This window comes from Toxorhynchites rutilus, chromosome 3, assembly GCF_029784135.1.
Source record: "Toxorhynchites rutilus septentrionalis strain SRP chromosome 3, ASM2978413v1, whole genome shotgun sequence".
Taxonomy (NCBI): domain Eukaryota; kingdom Metazoa; phylum Arthropoda; class Insecta; order Diptera; family Culicidae; genus Toxorhynchites; species Toxorhynchites rutilus.
In genome coordinates, this window is record NC_073746.1 from 68,345,422 (window position 1) to 68,364,465 (window position 19,044).

Below are 19,044 nucleotides of genomic sequence, written 5' to 3' on the forward strand. Positions count from 1 at the left end.
ACTAAACTTATCATTTGACGAATTTACGCAAAGCTGAATCAGCTCATGCGACATCTACATTAGAGCTCAGAACCACAAAAGTGAGGGTGTTTGTTTATTTTACGCACTGAAAAGCAAGATTCGGTTGTGATTATTCATTTTATTTCAGCTTAGATTCATTTCAGCCATTGCATGTCGTCAGTATATGGTAAGAAAGTTGGAGTTTTGTATATTCACGATGGTTTCAACATGTGATTTGACCAAAGTCATCTTCGAAAATTTTAAGTTTGATAGTGCATACCGGTTATTGATACTATGGATAATTGCGATGAAATCGATATCATATCAAATTGGCTGATATCATTGATTATGTAGGGGCCGATACGAGAAGGATTTGCATTATTTTTAGCGCAAAACAAACAGTTGAAAAAAATTAAAGTTACAATACTTATAACAAGCCATTCCTCGTAATATACATAGCACATTCTAAAATGATGATTTTCTAACCTTTTCAGCGTAGAAAGAATACTTGAGTTCGGGAAATTTGAAGGAAAATTCGGATTTTTCTAACAAATTTAAACGAATTTCATATTTAAAAAAATTATAGGAGGTTGTGTACAAATACGACCACATTGTTGACGTAGAACTACGCTGTTATTTTATATAAGTCGCTTGTTTATACCTTCGGATATTGTTCTATAATGCTGTGAAATTTTAGAAACAACTGCATAGTTGAATAATCTCTGATATGGTTTTTCCATTGTAGAATCAGTTGACGTCAGTTATTCTTGCCCTCGCAGAACAATACACTAGCTGATCTTATGTCGCAATTTATTTCATGTCAATGCATTGTAAATTTACCCCGAACGCTATTCCGGTGGCCTCGAACGCTATTTTTTTGGCCGATAGACTTTTCGCCATTGACATAGACATAGAGAGCCATACATTGGTGGCTTGAACCTACTAGGAATATAAACACTTCTCATCATTTTGCGCTATTCTCAAAAGAAACGCTTCTGTTAATATTACTGGCCTCGAAAAAAGCTGCTTACTTTCTCATGCTCGAGATAAGCACAGTTGTCACCCGTAGTGGAGGATGTTTTGCTAGCGGCAAGCGAATTCTAATCACATGCAAAATTCTAGAACGACATTTACTTTCTTCTTGGTGACTAAACAAGCAAAATAAACTTTTTTTGTGAATATCAACAACCTCGAAAACAGTAGCATTGCTTCATTATGATCAAGTTTAGCGCATTACATTTTTGACTGACGCGCTGAAGTCGCCTACTTCGCTGTTGTTCGATGCGATGTCGCACTCGCGAAGGCTCGGTTCAGTGCGAGCGCTTTCCACTGCACCAACATCGCGTGCATCATTAGATGATGATGCTGGCCTCGATATTTTCTTGCCCCTGGCAATGCGTCCGTTTTTTGCAGGGCTCGAGCCTGCCTTCCTTCCTTCTTCTTGCTCATCACACATTACGCGAAGCGTCTTATTTATGACGCGGAAAGAAAAACACACGGTACGAATAACGCGAAAAACAAACTGAAAAAACCACACGACGATATTCAAGTTGGATTACCACTGGTGGGGTCCAAACTTAGATCGAAGCGCAGCGAAAGCAAAGTGAACTGGATCGCTCAACAGTCCGATGCCGAATTAAAGTTTGCCTCAGCGAGATCCACTGTTGTTTATACTCTAGGCAAGTGTTTCCCTTCATTCTTCTTCTTTTCCTTTGTTCACGGAGACTTTCAATCCTACGATTTCCCCTTCGTTGCCCGTTATTGACAACTTTGTTCGGGAAAGCACACAAATGGACAGAACAAATGTATGAGAAAATTGAAACGCTTAAAGTTTTCATGAATTTTAACCAATTACAAACCAGGGGATTCTAATGTATAGCATATTAAACGAATCTTAGGGAATTTCCGATTCGTTTAGTATGTAAATCGCCAAAATCCGTTCACGGCAAAAATAGTTATTAACGTTAACTTTATTTCATAAAAGCGTGACCTGTTTTCTGATTTGACACCCTTAATGAAAGACGTAGTTCTACGTCAAAAATGATGAAATATTTTTGTCCGCTTGCTTGTATGAAAATCGTCCATAATGCACTGTGAGTCTGATCCCGAACGCCATTCCACAGTGAAAACGAAATGATTTGTATGCAAGGTTAAATGCATTTTATTTCATTTTCACCGTGAATTAGTCCCTGTATCCAGGGATGCCAGGTGATTTTTTCAAAAGTCTTCAAATGTCTTCACAATCATATCGGAGGAAACTAAAATAACTTACTTTCGAACAAAGTTTGATGGCTTATTCAATGTTTATTCTAATTGGTATTGTTGTATAGCGCATTTCATTAAGCTTATATTGTGGTTTTGAAGTTTACTTCAATAAATGTAAACAAAGAATATAGAGCGCAACTGCGAACTAAATTTTATGAGTTTGGAAATGATAATTGGCTTGATAAACAATTGATTGAGTGAATCTAGCCTCAGTTATTCCACAGAAACTGAACTGTAATAACTCAGTTTGTTTATTTCAGCTTCGAAGTTTTGGTTGTAACTCAAATCATTTTTATAATATAAATTATTGAAACGGTATGTAATCCGAAAAAAATCGATTTGTTAAATGGCGGTTTGAAAAATCTTGATTAATTTATTGCATAGTATAGGCCCAAAATAGTAAAAATACAATGTCACAATCATTCGAATTCTCAAGCGCAAATGAACTAATGTCTTCTAGAGACAATTTCATATTCAATATTCAGACCGCTTGAGGTTCTCCAGAATTTGGAATAAAAGTCGTTTTGTAGTTTAATTCTTTATATATTTTCTTGTTGATTTTATGCTTGAAAAAGATTGAAAAAAGCAAATGACTCCGAGACAAAAGTTTCCGTTGAATACTATGAACAAAAGTAAACAAGCGACACAGATAAAAAAGCGAACGACTGACATTGAGACATATCCCTACTTCTTTTGATGATATTTTCGGCCAATAGTTTGATTTCATGGAAATTATATCGCTCAAAAACCCGCGTACACTATCATACTGAAATGTCTTCACATATTTCATAATGTCTTCAAAATGTCTTCACAAAATCAAATGTCTTCACAGTAAGTCAAATGTCTTCAAACCTGGCATCTCTGCCTGTATCTTCGATGGGCCGGATTGTTGCATGCGATTACCTGCTGCAATAAACAACTTGTACACAACTTTGAATAACTTTACTGTTTCCAGATAGTATACTTTTAGGCGCGACGATGCCAAACAGAAAACGAAATTGTTTTGGTTCTGTTCTAACTCTATCAAAAATTGATATGGCCAAGAGCAACCATTTTCTATTTCTATTTTTAGCTACATCTGCCTGTGGCAGATGATGCCTGCAGCGGGCACTTTTGTGAGAAGAACAGTGTTCCGATGAAGAGATGTTTTCATCAGAACTGTTCTTCGCACACAAGTAAAGGTACTACCGCGAAGGTATCGCGATTGAGCCTCAAATAAACGAATTGAAAGAAAGCTATTGGATGATAGATGATATATTTAACACTAGATTGCCCAAGTAAGTCATCTTGACTGCTTTTCTTTTTCCATTAGAAAAATAATTATGACACAATTTCTTAATTGACTTTTTAACTTTTCAAGAAATTGTGTCATGATGTGTCATAATTATTTCTCTAATTGAAATTGAAAAGCAGTCAAAATGACTTATTTGGACAATCTAGTGTTAATATTAAGCGAAATAATTATTCTTATCAATATCATTTAAAACGTGTCTCCATCATATTTACAGTAAATGTTTTCTTGTATTTTTTATGATTATTAAATAATTAAATTTTAGAAATTTATTTTTAGTATCTTTCGCACATTTTTCAGCTCGATTTTTTATCACCATTCCAACACGCCTTCGTGGCGCAATCGGTTAGCGCGTTCGGCTGTTAACCGAAAGGTTGGTGGTTCGAGTCCACCCGGGGGCGTAATATATTTTAACGAACTGACGACCAGTAGGACTTTTTTATGTTTTCAAGAGCATCTCATTTAACATTGAATGTTTTTTTTTGTTTACTAAAGCGTATCGTATCGTAATAATTGTGTTTTCCAATGAGTGTATTCAAAATCTTTGACCTTTTATTTCTAATAAATCATAGCTTTGAATTCAGCTATTTGAATAACATATGGAGCCATTCCACGCCAAGTCAGTCCAAAAATCGTCGATTTTGACATGACTCCTTTCGAGTATTTTAAACCTTCTACAAAAAGTGATAGGTGCCCTAAATCACAATTTTCAGTGTTAAATGACCAATTCAAATTACTACTGATTTTTTAAAAAGGCGTATTCAAAATCATCGCAAAAAATCCTATGCTCTCGTATACTCGCGCACGGTGTTACAGACCGAAAGTTGAACTTCTCTGTAATATTGACATTGTGTATTTTAAGGCTTTATTGTTATTTATTTGAAGAAGAGGGAATAATTGAATGAAGAAACATGTTTTCTTCATCTGCATTCAGTTTTAATAGCCACCTCAAAACAGAGTAATTTTTGATACTCCAATACAAATAACGAAACTGTTAATAATTGAAAGTAAGCAACTGAATATAATTCATGAAAGTATAAAGCGCTACAAAATAACATAAACACTTATTAATCGATTGTGGTTTCATTGGTGTGAGAATAAGAACATACCATAAGTGCATGCTCGAGACAAACATATTTGTTAAATTTCATACAGTTGTAGCGTGTTTATCGGGTCTTTTTTCGAAGAGAAGAATGTATAACGATCTTCTAGACAGTTACCAGATGATAAAGGTTCTGGAATTTCAAGTTTTCATATTTCTAAAATTCTTTGTTGCTGTGTTCTTGGTACACTAAGAATCAATGCCTTTTTGATGGGGCATAAAAATATGATATAAAAGGACTTCCTGCGCCTTGTTTTCTTGTCGTTTTCTTGCCCATATATTATAAAAAATATCCCCGAAATTGTAACTGTGAAACATAACCATAAGCTACCGATTAGTTTATAGTTTACAGTTTACAATTCTTCCACAAGTTCAATTCTTTAACAAGTGTGTATATGTGTAACCATTGTATTTAGCGAATAACTATACGAAAATCAAACATTTGTACTTCGTTTTTGCACGTATGAATCTAACGACGAATATATCGACGAATAATATATGAATCTGATCAATCCGGTGACAAAAAGGACTAAAATCAAATAAGAATAATCCGGTAATGATCTTCTGCATTATATTCAATAAATATTCCACGCAGCTAACATTAATTTATATATTTCATTCAACAATATTCTAAAATTGGAAAAAAAATCAATTGCGATACGCGATGACAAATGACGAATGACGAATCTAGAGATAATCACAAAGTCGTAATGTTGATGTTCTCTGAGAAATGGTCGAATAACTGATTTTTTGGTCTCACAGACTTATGGGCGAGTATAGGAGGGTTAAAACCACAAATAATTTTAATGCTATTTATCAAATTCAATAAACTTTAATTTCGTAAGAGCAGAGTGGCGCAGTGGAAGCGTGCTGGGCCCATAACCCAGAGGTCCGTAGATCGAAACTACGCTCTGCTATCCTTTACTCTTTTTACATCTCTTTCACAATGGCCATCTATCATCAATCCATTCACAATAATTATTGCAAAATGTTAATTCTATTTTTTTTTGTTTATTTGCTGACAATGTATACTTTTCATGAAGATATGGCAAACATTGTTTTAAGACAAGTTCACAAGTTGTGCATAAAAATAAATTAAAATGTATGTTTTGAAGTGCGTTTTTAGTAGAAAAATGCATTAGTTAGTGTAAAAAGGTAATTTATTAGTAGAAGGATATTTTTATTTGAGAACATCAATATGTTGGAGTTATTCAGAGGAAAAAAATAATAATTCTATCAAACAGATCAAAGTACAAAATACTGTAATTGTGTTATGCTAGAAAATTGCAAAATTTGTTTTATATAGCAAAAACTTATACATTACTAAACATGTCAAACATTGAGCAAATTATTCGATGACGAAAAAAAAATATATATATATATATATATATATATATATATATATATATATATATATATAGTTTTAGAAATCGTGCTTTTAGTTTTTAAAACAATTTCAATAAGTTTTGTTATAGGACAAATTGCGATCAACGGGCTCGTTGGTCTAGGGGTATGATTTTCGCTTAGGGTGCGAGAGGTCCCGGGTTCAAATCCCGGACGAGCCCACCATTATTGACTTTTTGTTGGTATGGTATTGCATCATTTTCTCTTATCCCATCTAAAAGATTATGGTGAAGTTTCCTGCACTATCGATTTACAAAGAACTGAGTAAGCTACAATAGCGGTACATTAATCGTTTCACAAATAAAAATAAAATTTTCATTCTCCCCGACGGGGAATTGAACCCCGGTCTCCCGGGTGACAGGCGGGGATACTGACCACTATACTATCGAGGACTACAAATAATTGTTGTTATGATATGTTTGGAATGATCAATATAAATATTTTGAAGTTATATAGTTATATTTTAGATTATAACAAATTTGCTATCGCAGTGAGAGATAATAGACAATTTTGACGTAAAGCAATTCCACGTCAAACCAGTCGATTTTGGCATGACCTTCTCCGATTTTTTAAATCATCGTACAACGTGTTAATCACGACTGAGTTTTTATATTTATATTCTATACATCCAGAATCATCGACTTTTTTTCGTAAAAAATCGAAACCTGAAATCCAGATACAGGGCGAACTCGATTATACACAGCTTCGGATTTATTTCCACTGTATATAATCGAAGCCTGTATATAATCAAGTCAAAAAAAAATATTTCTTTTATCGTTTTTATGCATATATTTTTACTATTTTGAATATAAGAGGAGAATTTAATTTTTGATTCATCCCCTTTATGTCATAAATTACCATTCTCATATAAAAAATCCGAATTCTTTCGGGAGGTGATAGAGTATCATATTTTAACAATGACAGGGTTATACAACTGTTTATACAAATGTTTGTTTCGGATTCTGTTGCCTCAAACTAGTGTTACATTAAAAAGTACACTACAGAAGTCGATTCTGTTGCCTCATTAGAAAGATGAGGAAATTTAGTACAGAATATAGTTGTGAAACATCTAAATTAGTGGATTTAAATAACATTTTGGAAGTGAAAAACTTTAAAACTAGTAGTTTTTAATGTGTTATTATTAATTTTATCCCAAAAATTCATATTGAACTTGAACGTTTCTATCAATTAGAATCAAGCTTTCTAACCGCTCTATAATTTGTTCTTTAATACCCAACTTCTATCTATCTTAATTTCGCTGCAATATCGATATAAACAATTCCTGGTGCCAATTCAAGCGAATTCATCAAAAATCACTATTTTGACCCCACTGTACATATAAATTCCACTTGAATTTCACCTTTACGTTGAAAGGTAATATTTTTTTCGTGAAATAATCCATATTGGAAATACAAAAAAAACCCAAACTGTATATAATCGAGTCCAACCTGTACTTGATTAAAAGATTATGTTCTGCACGATTGTTGGGAAATCACTGAATTATTTAGTAAAAATAAAATTTTAAATACGAATAATTTGTAAAATAAAAAAATATGTCCCATTTCGATATTTTATACATATTTTTATGTGCAAACCCTTTCAATATAAATCTTATCCATCTTGCGGAGTGTTGTTTCAATGGCGAATTAAATTTTTTTGGTAAGAAAACTGAGTTTCCGGATTATTTCTCGGTCAAACAATGGAAAATAAAAAAATAAAAATACATAACATGATTTGTTTACTCATTTCTAATTTGCAAACAATACGGCTATTGAAAAACACGATCAATATTAGACCGACAACAAATGACGACACACTGAACAAAAAAAAAACCTTTTCTCCCCGACGGGGAATTGAACCCCGGTCTCCCGCGTGACAGGCGGGGATACTGACCACTATACTATCGAGGATTGGTGTTTTCCAATTAAACTTATCATTATAATATCAAATTATCTTCTGATGACATTTTTGTATGAGATTTTTATATCACATGAAGAAAACAAAGTTTTCCACTCACTTTAAATACCAGTTTGATACGAAGAAGTTAATTTTCATTAATGATTTTTTATTTGAAAAGTGCTCATTCTGTCTGAAAACTCATTATTATCTTCGACACCTCACTAAATCGTAAAACGTAGTTCAATGGCGTGGCGTTTATTTCGTTTCCACCGTGAAGTGTATTCGAGAATCAGGCCCTCTATCACTCATTGTTCATTCATTTTTCGATGAATTAAAAAAATGGCACTTGAAAAGCTGAAGCTTTTATAAATACAGGTCGGACTCGATTATATACAGACTCGATTATATGTGATTCGATTATATACAATTTTGGACTCGATTATATACAGTTTGAAAAAAAAATATTTTTTTTATGTTTCAAATATGACTTATTTCAAGAAGAAATGTAACCTTTCAACGTTAAGGTGTAATTTAAGTGACTAATTAATATACAGTGGGGTAAAAATCGTGATTTTTGGAGATTTTGCTTGAATTTTCACCAAGAAATTATTATATCGATATTGCAGCCAAATTAAGATAGATAGAAGCTGGGTGTCAAAGAACAAATTGTAGAGCGGTTACAGAGCTTCAATTTGATTGAAAGAAACAATCCAGTTTAATCAAAAAATCAGGATGACATTGATAATAATACATTAACAATTGCCAACTTTTAGGTTTTTCACTTCCAAAATGTTATTAAAATCCATTAATTTAGATGTTCCACTACTATATCCTGTATCAAATTTTGTCATCTTTCAAATGAAAGCAACAGAATCGTCTTCCGTAGCGTACTTCGTAATGTAGAGCCAACAGAGTCCGAAACAAAAAAAAGTTCTATAACTCTGTCATTGTTGAAATTCGAACATATGCGTAGAAGGTTTTTTTCCATCAAATATGATCGTCTATCACCCTCTGAGAGAATCTGGATATTTTTTTATGTGAGAAAGGTATTTTCTAACTTTAAGGGGATGAATCAAAAATCAAATTCCTCTTTTATATTCAAAAAGAAAGAAAGAAAAATACATGCAAAAAAAACGAAAAAAAATATTTTTTTGATTCGATTATATATAGTGAAAAGAAATCAAAAACTGTATATAATCGAGTCCGCGCTGTATACCCAAACTCATTCACATTTAGGCATATTTTGCTCCGCACTCAAATGGTTAATGAAAATCACCTTTCGGACGTCATTTGTTTATGTGTATTAATTCATGAATGGTATAGAAGAAGCACACTATCAATCGAACTATATCGATAATATGCAACTAATTCGCAACTGGCCGTGTGGCCTAATGGAGAAGGCGTCGGACTTCGGATCCGAAGATTGCAGGTTCGAGTCCTGTCACGGTCGATCAAAGTAATATTTTGTTTTTTATTGTGTTTATCTTCTTAGTAGCTTTCATGGAAAGTTCGAGTATTGTTTAGTATTTTGTTATAGGGCCACATTTGCAAATTTTGCATAGTTTAATCGATTGTCTCGAAAATTTGATCCAAACTTCTCATTTTTCTTGGCGTAACCTTATTTTCGTATTTCTATAAAATTACGTGAGATGGATAGGAAAGAACTTTACAGTGTGGATATAAAATTCGGAATTCAACTGACCGGTGCAACCTAAAGAAAGTTATTTCAGCAAATGTTCACCTAATCTCCAAAAACAAAATTACATATTATTGTCTCGTGTGTCCGAGAAAAACGTAATTGAACCATGTTAATTTTCATTCAATTTGAAAACAACGAGGTATTAGAACTAGAACCGGGTCAATCAAGACTGTTAAGCAAGGCTTGCAATTCTGACTTCTTTATTTTGATAATTTGACAATTTGATAATTTTGTTTATTGGACGTGTGCCAAAGTGGACAACAGTGGAAACAAAACCGAGGATAAATTGATCTGTGAGATTTTAGTGGACCGACGTGGAACTCGCGAGAAATGAAATACAGAAATGGTTCAAAAGTTTCGAGTGAAATCTCTGTCAACTTTTCATAAGTGTCCAATATTTGTCCTTGTTTTGAATGATAGAACGAATGATAGTTGAAGAGTTGTGTACATACATGTGTTTTCTACAAATATTACGTCCTGAATGTGTCCTGCAATTCCGGGATAAAACAACACATAAATCAATAAAAAAGGATACCTGATTTTCAAGCTTCTAGTTTCTAATTTGATTTTTTTTTGACGTGGGACTAGGACTAACCGGAATATATGGGGGGTAAAATGAAAACCTAAACACAGAACATGCAGGAAAAAATGAAAGATTTCGAATGCTTATAACTCGAACATTTCTTACTGGATCGGAAGGATGTTTGCATCAATTGATGGATTGATGGATTGCATTAGATAAACAATTGAATAACTGTAAAATGTTAAGCGTTATCTCAACGCCCTAACTGCCTCATTTTGATTGGCCTGATTTACGGTTTCCCCAACACAGCCATCAAAACCAAGCAGCCTCGGGAGAAATCGGCATTGCAAACACATGAAAGTTGGGGGAGCATATGTTCCCACCGAAGTGTGTTCCCACAGAGATTTTTAAACCAAGGTGCCTGGAGAAAATCGGCATTGCAAATCCATGCAAGTCGGGGATATTTTTGTTCCGACTGAAATGTGTTTCCCTAACACAGACTTCCATGTAGCGTGGAGAAATTGGCATTGAACATTCATGCAAGTCGGAAACATTTTTGTTCTGACTGAAATGTGTTTCCCCAACACAGTTTTCAGAACCAAGGTGGCTGGGGAGATCGGCATTGCAAACACATAAAAGTAGGGGTAGCATTTGTTCCCACCGAAATGTGTTCCCAAACAGAGATTTCAAAACCGAGGTGCCTGGAGAAAATTGGCATTGCAAATTCATGCAAGTCGGGGATATTTTTGTTCCGACTGAATTGTGTTTCCCTAACACAGACTTCAAATCCATGTAGCGTGGGGAAATTGGCATTAAAAATTAATGTAAGTCGGGGGCATTTTTGTTCCCACTGAAATGTGTTTCCCCAACACAGACTTCAAAACCAAGGTTTCTGGGAAAATGGGCTTTACAAATGAATGCAAACTGCGAGTACTTTTGTATTCGCTTGCCTTTGTGTAGACTAGAATATGTTTCCCTAACCTGATCTTCTAAATGTAGGAACCTGGAAAAATCGTGCAGACGCTAGATGCGAATGAACTTTCAAGTTTCAAGCAAATTTGCTTCGAGAAGTACGTACACTTGAGAGGGAAACAGAGGAAACGCAAAATAAAATAATCGTTCGATAATCCTTCCGTTCACAAATTTTGTCCTAGGCATCATACCAAACGTTAAACGACCGTCATTAAATTTACTTGTAACGAAGAACATAATCTATCACAATGCATGAATTGCCCTTAAATGGCATTTGTTCAATCTTTTTACTCATAAAGCAAATATAATTAATACAATTGAATTCGAAAATTGTTTCATTCAAACAAGAATTTAATCAATACAAACAAATAATTGCTAAGCTAAGGTCCCACGTCAACCTTGCAGTTATATCATTGATATAACCCACTCATTTTTTTGACGTAGGACTACGTCTAACCGGAAGATATAGGGGGTGAAATGGAAATCTAGGCACTGAACAAGTAGGAAAAAATGCAAGATTTGGAACGCTTATAACTCGAGCATTTCTCAATAGATCGCAAAGGTTTTTGCATCAATTAATAGGAAATATATCTACGCATCTATCATAACGAATAACATTTCATTTTTCTTGAGATAATTAATTGAATAATTGTGAAATATCAAGCATTGTCAAAATGCACTATGTGCCCATTTTTGATTGGTCCATTTTGTGCTCCTCAAATCGTACCGACCAAAACGGGCAACCAGAGCAGCAGCGAAATAGAATGAAGCACGATTGGAAAGGAAAAAGAAAAAAATGAACGAAACATTGGTCGCAGTCTCACACATGCGTAACACATGCCAGCCAGTCAGCTTAAAAATCCCCGCTCCGCTGCCGTAACGATCATTCTCATTCAAACCGTACACCACATCGGTTCGCATCACAACCAACCCAAGCAGTCATGTCTGGACATGGTAAAGGAGGAAAAGTGAAGGGAAAGGCAAAATCCCGCTCGAACCGTGTTGGTCTGGAGTTCCCCGCAATGGTAGCTAGGCCGAGCGCGTTAGTACCAGTGCACCAGTCCACCTAGCCGGCGTTATATAGTTTCGGCCGCCGAAGTGATCGAGTTAGCTGGCAAATCTGCTCGCGACTATAAGAAAACCCGCATTCGGAACAGAACACATTCGGTTCGGTGGATATCAAGACAACAGGCAGTTGCAGCGAGTGGCGAGTGGCAAACGCAATCGCAAAACGGCATCAGGTAGCAGAAGAAAAAAGTTTGTTCTTTATACAAACTGCTTTGGTGGCAAATCCAGAACAAGGCGGCATCGAGGGCGTTCGAATAGGTTTTTTTTTTTCAAAACCATGAGTACAAAGTTTTCTAAATTGGAACCATTCCATAAAACAAGGCGCTTTTCAGGGCCATTAAACCTTCCAAAAAAGAGTTTAGGAAATACAGTTCAATGCTTTCTAAAACAATATCCAAAATAATAATAAAACACAAAATGATTTTTTCATAATTTGTTTGCCAGGATATGATGAGTATGTGAATTTGGCAGTTGTTCTGAGCTTATTGATTTTCACCAATTCTTAAATTGCTTCTAGATTGAAAGTACAGTAATTTACACTTATCTCGACATTTAGCTAATTGGACGGACATGTAATGCGACATATTTAGTTGGACATTTTTGTAAACATAGAGTTCGGGGTCCAAATTATGACCCCACATTGAAAGTCGACACTGTACCACTGTCATCGCAAATGTTCAATTACAGGTTAAAATTACCTCCAATCCGATACTGAGTGGTGGTAATGCGACGTGCCATTGAATGTAATTTACTGTAAAATATGTCACAAGCTGGATGGGAAGAAATTTTCCAACTGTGAAAGCTGTGGCGAGTGGCAAATGCAATCGCTAAACAGAAAGGTTTAGCCGAACAAGATGGGGATATCGAGTGATAACAAAACAATAAACTCTTTAGATTGAAGATAATTTTGTGATCCTGAAAAGGACCCTTTTTAGCCTGCATGTGAATCCAACGAGCGAACAAATCGTAATGAATGTATTTTTTTGCCATCGCTCCCTTTTAACGCTCATTCGTTCGTCTCGTTGGACTCGCCCCTCTGGCTGAGTCTGTCGATTTGTCTCTATCCTGTGAGTGTGTACCGCTAGAGTATAAAACACGCGGACCCCAAAAAAAATATCTTATTTTCTTTCAAACCGTAAACCCGTGTGGTTGTACGGCATCGGCATCGTGGACGTAACAAAGGAGGACAAGTTAAGGGAAAGGCAAAGTCTCACTCGAACCGTGCAGGTCTCCAGTTCCCTGTTGGTCGCATTCACTGATTGCTCCGCAAGGGTAACTAGGCCGAACGGATTGGTGCCGGAGCACCAGTATACCTAACAGCGATTATAGAGTTTCGGCCGTCGGAGTGCTCGAGTTGGCTTGCAAAGCTGCTCACGACAATCAGAAAACCCGCATCAAGAACAGAGCAGCTTCGGTTCGGCGCTCATCAAGGCAACAATTAGTTTCAGTGAGTGGCAAAGTATTTCTCCGGCACGTCGCATTAAATGTAATTTACTGAACAATATGTCACAAGCTGGATGGGAAGAAATTTTCCAACTGTGAAAGCTGTGGCGAGTGGCAAACGCAATAGCTAAACAGGAAGGTTTAACCGAACAAGATGGGAATATCGAGTGATAACAAAAATACAACACCAAAGGTTCTTTTCAGAACCATCAACATATTCATAAAGAGTAAACAGTAAACTAATCTATTTTTCAGGTAGATAGATAGGTATTCACGTAGGAGAAGAAAATAAAACAATATATTTAAAATATATATTTAACAAAAGCTGTCCCCTTTGTATAGTCCTACGTCACTCCGGTTATGTCCCCGACATTACCCACCCGTCTTTTTTTTAGTTTTGAAATATTTCCATTTTTCAAACTTGATGTGTCTATGCATAGTTGACATAAATATTCTTCTTTTTTCAAAGTTTCTATCGACTGAAAAAAATACGTTCTCAACCAAGTCAATTACATGTGTAATTACAATTTGTCTGGTGATTTGGATTTCATTTTATTCCTAGAACTTGGATCGTTTACTACAGAGATATATTTGATTCAATGAGAAATTGCTCGTTCATCTTTGATTATCAATATTCATGGAATAATGATCGCACAGAAAATCGATACGCAGTTCAGAAAACATGAATAAAAACTTGAAATGATTGATATTTTCAACATCAGTTTCAAAAAGTACCATAAATCAGGTTTTTGTTGTGCTTTAGAATATTCACTGTAATTTTCCAAATACTGCAACATACACTTATGTTATCAGATAAAATTTTAGTCTGATGTGTCCTTTCTCTGTAAAATTTCTAAACGAATAATAGAATATCGAACCGTTTTTCTTTATATATTCCCCCAATGCACTTTGTTTTCACCACAACTGCATACACAAATCATGTTAAAAACTTGTATCATGAAAATTAATTATATTTCATCTTCATGCGTTATTTTATCACGTAGTTACAGCGTCTCAAAAATCACTTACAAACGACGAAGTCGCACTTTGCTTCTTTATTTTTTTTCTGTCAAGTGAACTATATTATTTAGCATTCCTGTTGCAATTGAAGCAATACTACACTATCGGAACGAACTAATTGGTTAAATTATCTCGGAAGAGCATCTCATTTTGACACTAACAGCACCCCGTGCAGTAATGCTCGTGTCTGCTTCGAGGTGCTTCTAGAAGTGCAGCGCTGAACGCTGATCAAAATAGAATCTTTACCTAAAGAAACACGTTTCACTTTTCCAACGATTCGCAAGGTAAGAGAAAACGCGATTGTTCAGGAACTGGGTCATCAGGAACAGGTAAAAAAAGATAAATGCAATATACTAGGTAGCTGGTAGCTGACTCGGAATCTTTCGGGAGGTGATAGAAGATCATATCAGAAAATCCTTCTTAGCATATGATCTAATCACATCTATGACAGTTATTAAACATTTCTTGTTTCGAGATCTGTGTGCCTTGAACAGGCTCAAATTTAAAAAGTACTCTACATAGAACGACTGAGTTGTCTCCATTTGAAAAATCTGGTATTGAATTGAAATTAGTGGAATTAAGTAATACTTAAGAGTTGAAAAACTTAAATTTTAGTGTTCTTAGGTGTTTTCTATAAGGTTTCTGTGATAGTTGATATTTGACCATACTTGTAGAAGGATTATTTAAATCCTCTATCATCTATTCAGTCCTGGTCAGCTATCTAACTCCATGTAAGGTGTGTATAGTGCAATTTTTTATGATCTTCGAGTTTTTTGATTGAAAAATATTAGAAATTTCAATTTTTCAGAATTATTTTAGAATTATGAACTTTTAGTATTATATATATATATATATATATATATATATATTTATTTATATTTAGTATATAATCTAAACAACAAAATTGATTTCACACCCGAATTATGGGATAGTTTGAGCTTCACGTGCAAATTTTCTCTACTACTACTACTTATTGCTTCAATCTTCCACAATGATTCATGGCATATTTCTGGTTTAACACGTTGAGCCCAGAGTCGGTCCCTAGGGGCCGACATTGACCTTTTTGGTATGAAAGTGCTGACTGACTGGGACTGACGATTACAAAATAATAAAATAAAAATATATACGGTTTATTTTAGGATGTTTTACGAAATGTGAATATTTTCTAATCGAATTGCTGACAATTTCTACCAATACAATAATAATCTATGGGAACTGGGACCGACACTGATATTGTGCAAACGCTCTTGATGTGCACTGAATGGAAAGCGCAGCAAAAAAAATCGGGGCTTAACGTGTTAAATTCGTTTTTGTTTTGAATAAGGGTGTTTGTTACTATGTTGCGTTCTCGTAATTATTTTTCGAGTATTAACCGTTTCAGTTACAACATCGAGTCTCATTTATGGTGATATTTTAAATCTATTTTTTTGGATATGAAATCGAAGACTAATGGGTTGAGAAAATAACTTTTGTCCATAGTCCAAAACTATAAATTAAAACCTCTTTTTCGAACGTTTCTTTGTATATAATATTCTTCGCAATTACATTCTGTTACGGTATAATATCATATCTATTTTGAATGTTTTACCTTCGATATTATGCATCATGCATCAATTTGTATAAAAATATTGCTTTCTTAGAAAAGAAAAAAAAACATTAACCTCTCCCCGACGGGGAATTGAACCCCGGTCTCCCGCGTGACAGGCGGGGATACTGACCACTATACTATCGAGGACTTGACAAATAATGATTCAAAATAACAGAATGATTGATTTTTAGCATTATTACTGTATTGGCGCAAATCAAATTTTCGTGCGTATGTCGGATAAATACAGGGTTTGGACCAGGGTTACCATAATAAAATCTGTGTTTTTGGTATCAAAAAATCTTTATTTTTTTCTCAGAAAATCTGAATTGAAATCTGTATGATATTACAGACTCGATTAAATACAGTTTTTGAATTTTTTCCACTGTATAAAATCGAATCCTGTATATAATCGAGCCAAAAAAAAAGTTTTTTCATTTGTTTTTTTTTCATACTGTAAGTGTACTGTGTTTTACTGTAAGATCGCGACTACTCAAGCTATCATAATCCGATTTACGTGGGTATATCCTTTCGATCTTCTAAATCAGCAGCCATTTAAATTCATTTATTGCATTTGCACATAACCAAACAACATACTCGATATAAAGTTATTACATATAATAAAGTTATTACAAACAATGTTCCGGACAACGTGGTAACGAAGCAGATAATGTTATTTTTATCTATAATATATTTTTGTAGTCATAGATTGATTTGACTTAGGCTTATATTTATGTAGGTCTTAGCTATTTAGACTTGTGTTTGAAAATGATACATGATGACTCTTTGTCTTTTTCTGCATGATTGAATAAACAGAAGAAAATGGTAGTAATGGCTTTCATGGTATTTTTGTGTACATTTTTGAACAAAATGCGGTACCGTATTCTACCACGTTATGTCATCTAACTCGTTTAAAGGTTACAAGTACATACAGGAAAGGGTTTTTCCAGGGCATCCATTTGATGTATTGAAAGAGAAAAAAATACAGATTTTGAACAATGAAAAACTCAATTTGAATGCAATTACTACACACAATCACAGTCCTATGTCAAGATCCCGTCCGTGCCCCTGAGCTCAGACCCATCAGCTTTTTTGTTCCGGACTCTGTTGCCTCAAACTAGCTTATTATTTGCTTATTATTAATCCTAAAAATTTATTTTAAACTAGATTGTTTCTATCAATTAAATTTAAGTTCTTTGACCGTTCTACAATTTGTTCTTTGACGCCAAACTTCTATTTTTCTTAGGCTGCAATATCGATATAAACAATTCCTGGTCAAAATTCAAGCAACACCTTCAAAAATTACGATTTTTACCTCACTGTAAATGTAATAGCCAATTAAACTTCACCTTAACGTTGAATGGTTACATTTCTTCTTGAAATAAGCCATATTTGCAATATAAACAAAAAAAATCCAAACTGTATATAATCGGGTCCAGAATTGTATATAATCGAATCACATATAATCGAGTCTGTATATAATCGAGTCCGGCCTGTATTGATAGGCATAGTAATTATGAATTTGGCGATGTTAGTGGTATCCACGTAGAAATTTACATTCACTGTGCTTTAGTAGGGAAAAGATGAACAGTGTTATTTATCTTTTGTATCTTTCGCGTCTTTCCGCCTTAGAGTGAACATGAGAAAGCAGTACTTCACTCTGTGCTCTGAGTTCAGATTTGTGAAAAAACATGCAGAAAAACGGGTTTATATCAACGGAATTCACAAATTTGTCAGAGGTTCTGAACACAACACTGCACGCTATTTTAAATGCGTAAGTTATTTTCGCGTACGACACAAAAAAAATCTAGCTCACCTGTAGTATATTGTCAAACCACGTTGAACTCAAACATCGATACATGCATACGTGATACATGAGAGAAACGAATTCATTTTACGGTGGAGAATAAAATGCGATAGTTGAGTCGTAGAGTGAGATAGGAACTAAACGCCCGAAAGACTGCTGAGTCATGTTGACGGAGAAACTGCTGGATGAAGCCAAAACTCATTTCCAATTGAATACGAAGGTGAATTTCTTTATAGTCCACTGATTATCCTCGGTTGAATATGACCATGGCGAGCCCTGAAAGTTATTACGACATATAGTATGTATTGCAAGGTATTGAATTCTTCTAAACTCACTCATGGGTTTCTTACAGCACCCAAGCATAGTCCTCGATAGTATAGTGGTCAGTATCCCCGCCTGTCACGCGGGAGACCGGGGTTCAATTCCCCGTCGGGGAGATACTCTTTTTGAAGAGATAATATTGTTGAATTTTGTTCAGAAGATAACGGTTTTGTTTTGTTTTGGTGCAGTTTTGATCTGTTGCAAGGGTGGCCAATGGTGAGTCTACTATAAGTAAAATAAAAGTTAATGAGTTATGTAAGCGGAATTTCGAAGTAGGACTACATATAGCAGAAATTTAAAAATATATGGGAGTAGGATGAAAATCTAAACACTGAACACGTAGCAAATAATGAAATATTTCAACTAAATATAGAATAAATTCGAAATAAATAAAATTATTTGTTTTGAGATAAGCAATTTAATAATAAAATGTAAATGTAATAGCCAATTAAACTTCACCTTAACGTTGAATGGTTACATTTCTTCTTGAAATAAGCCATATTTGCAATATAAAAAAGAAATCCAAACTGTATATAATCGGGTCCAGAATTGTATATAATCGAATCACATATAATCGAGTCTGTATATAATCGAGTCCGGCCTGTATTGATAGGCATAGTAATTATGAATTTGGCGATGTTAGTG

At 34.6% G+C, this 19,044-nt stretch overlaps 7 non-coding genes across 7 annotated transcripts; 5 read left to right on the top strand and 2 right to left on the bottom strand.

Moving 5' to 3' along the window:
* The first annotated feature begins 3,883 nt into the window (after positions 1–3,883).
* On the top strand, positions 3,884–3,957 carry Trnan-guu (transfer RNA asparagine (anticodon GUU)). The gene has a single exon. It is a non-coding gene; the product is annotated as a tRNA-Asn (tRNA).
* A 1,546-nt stretch (positions 3,958–5,503) lies between these two features.
* Positions 5,504–5,575, top strand: Trnam-cau (transfer RNA methionine (anticodon CAU)). Its single transcript has one exon. It is a non-coding gene; the product is annotated as a tRNA-Met (tRNA).
* A 576-nt stretch (positions 5,576–6,151) lies between these two features.
* On the top strand, positions 6,152–6,223 carry Trnap-agg (transfer RNA proline (anticodon AGG)). Its single transcript has one exon. It is a non-coding gene; the product is annotated as a tRNA-Pro (tRNA).
* Positions 6,224–7,900: 1,677 nt separating this feature from the next.
* Trnad-guc (transfer RNA aspartic acid (anticodon GUC)) lies at positions 7,901–7,972 on the bottom strand. Its single transcript has one exon. It is a non-coding gene; the product is annotated as a tRNA-Asp (tRNA).
* Positions 7,973–9,338: 1,366 nt separating this feature from the next.
* Positions 9,339–9,411, top strand: Trnar-ucg (transfer RNA arginine (anticodon UCG)). Its single transcript has one exon. It is a non-coding gene; the product is annotated as a tRNA-Arg (tRNA).
* A 6,938-nt stretch (positions 9,412–16,349) lies between these two features.
* Positions 16,350–16,421, bottom strand: Trnad-guc (transfer RNA aspartic acid (anticodon GUC)). The gene has a single exon. It is a non-coding gene; the product is annotated as a tRNA-Asp (tRNA).
* A 2,022-nt stretch (positions 16,422–18,443) lies between these two features.
* Trnad-guc (transfer RNA aspartic acid (anticodon GUC)) lies at positions 18,444–18,515 on the top strand. The gene has a single exon. It is a non-coding gene; the product is annotated as a tRNA-Asp (tRNA).
* Positions 18,516–19,044: the final 529 nt, after the last annotated feature.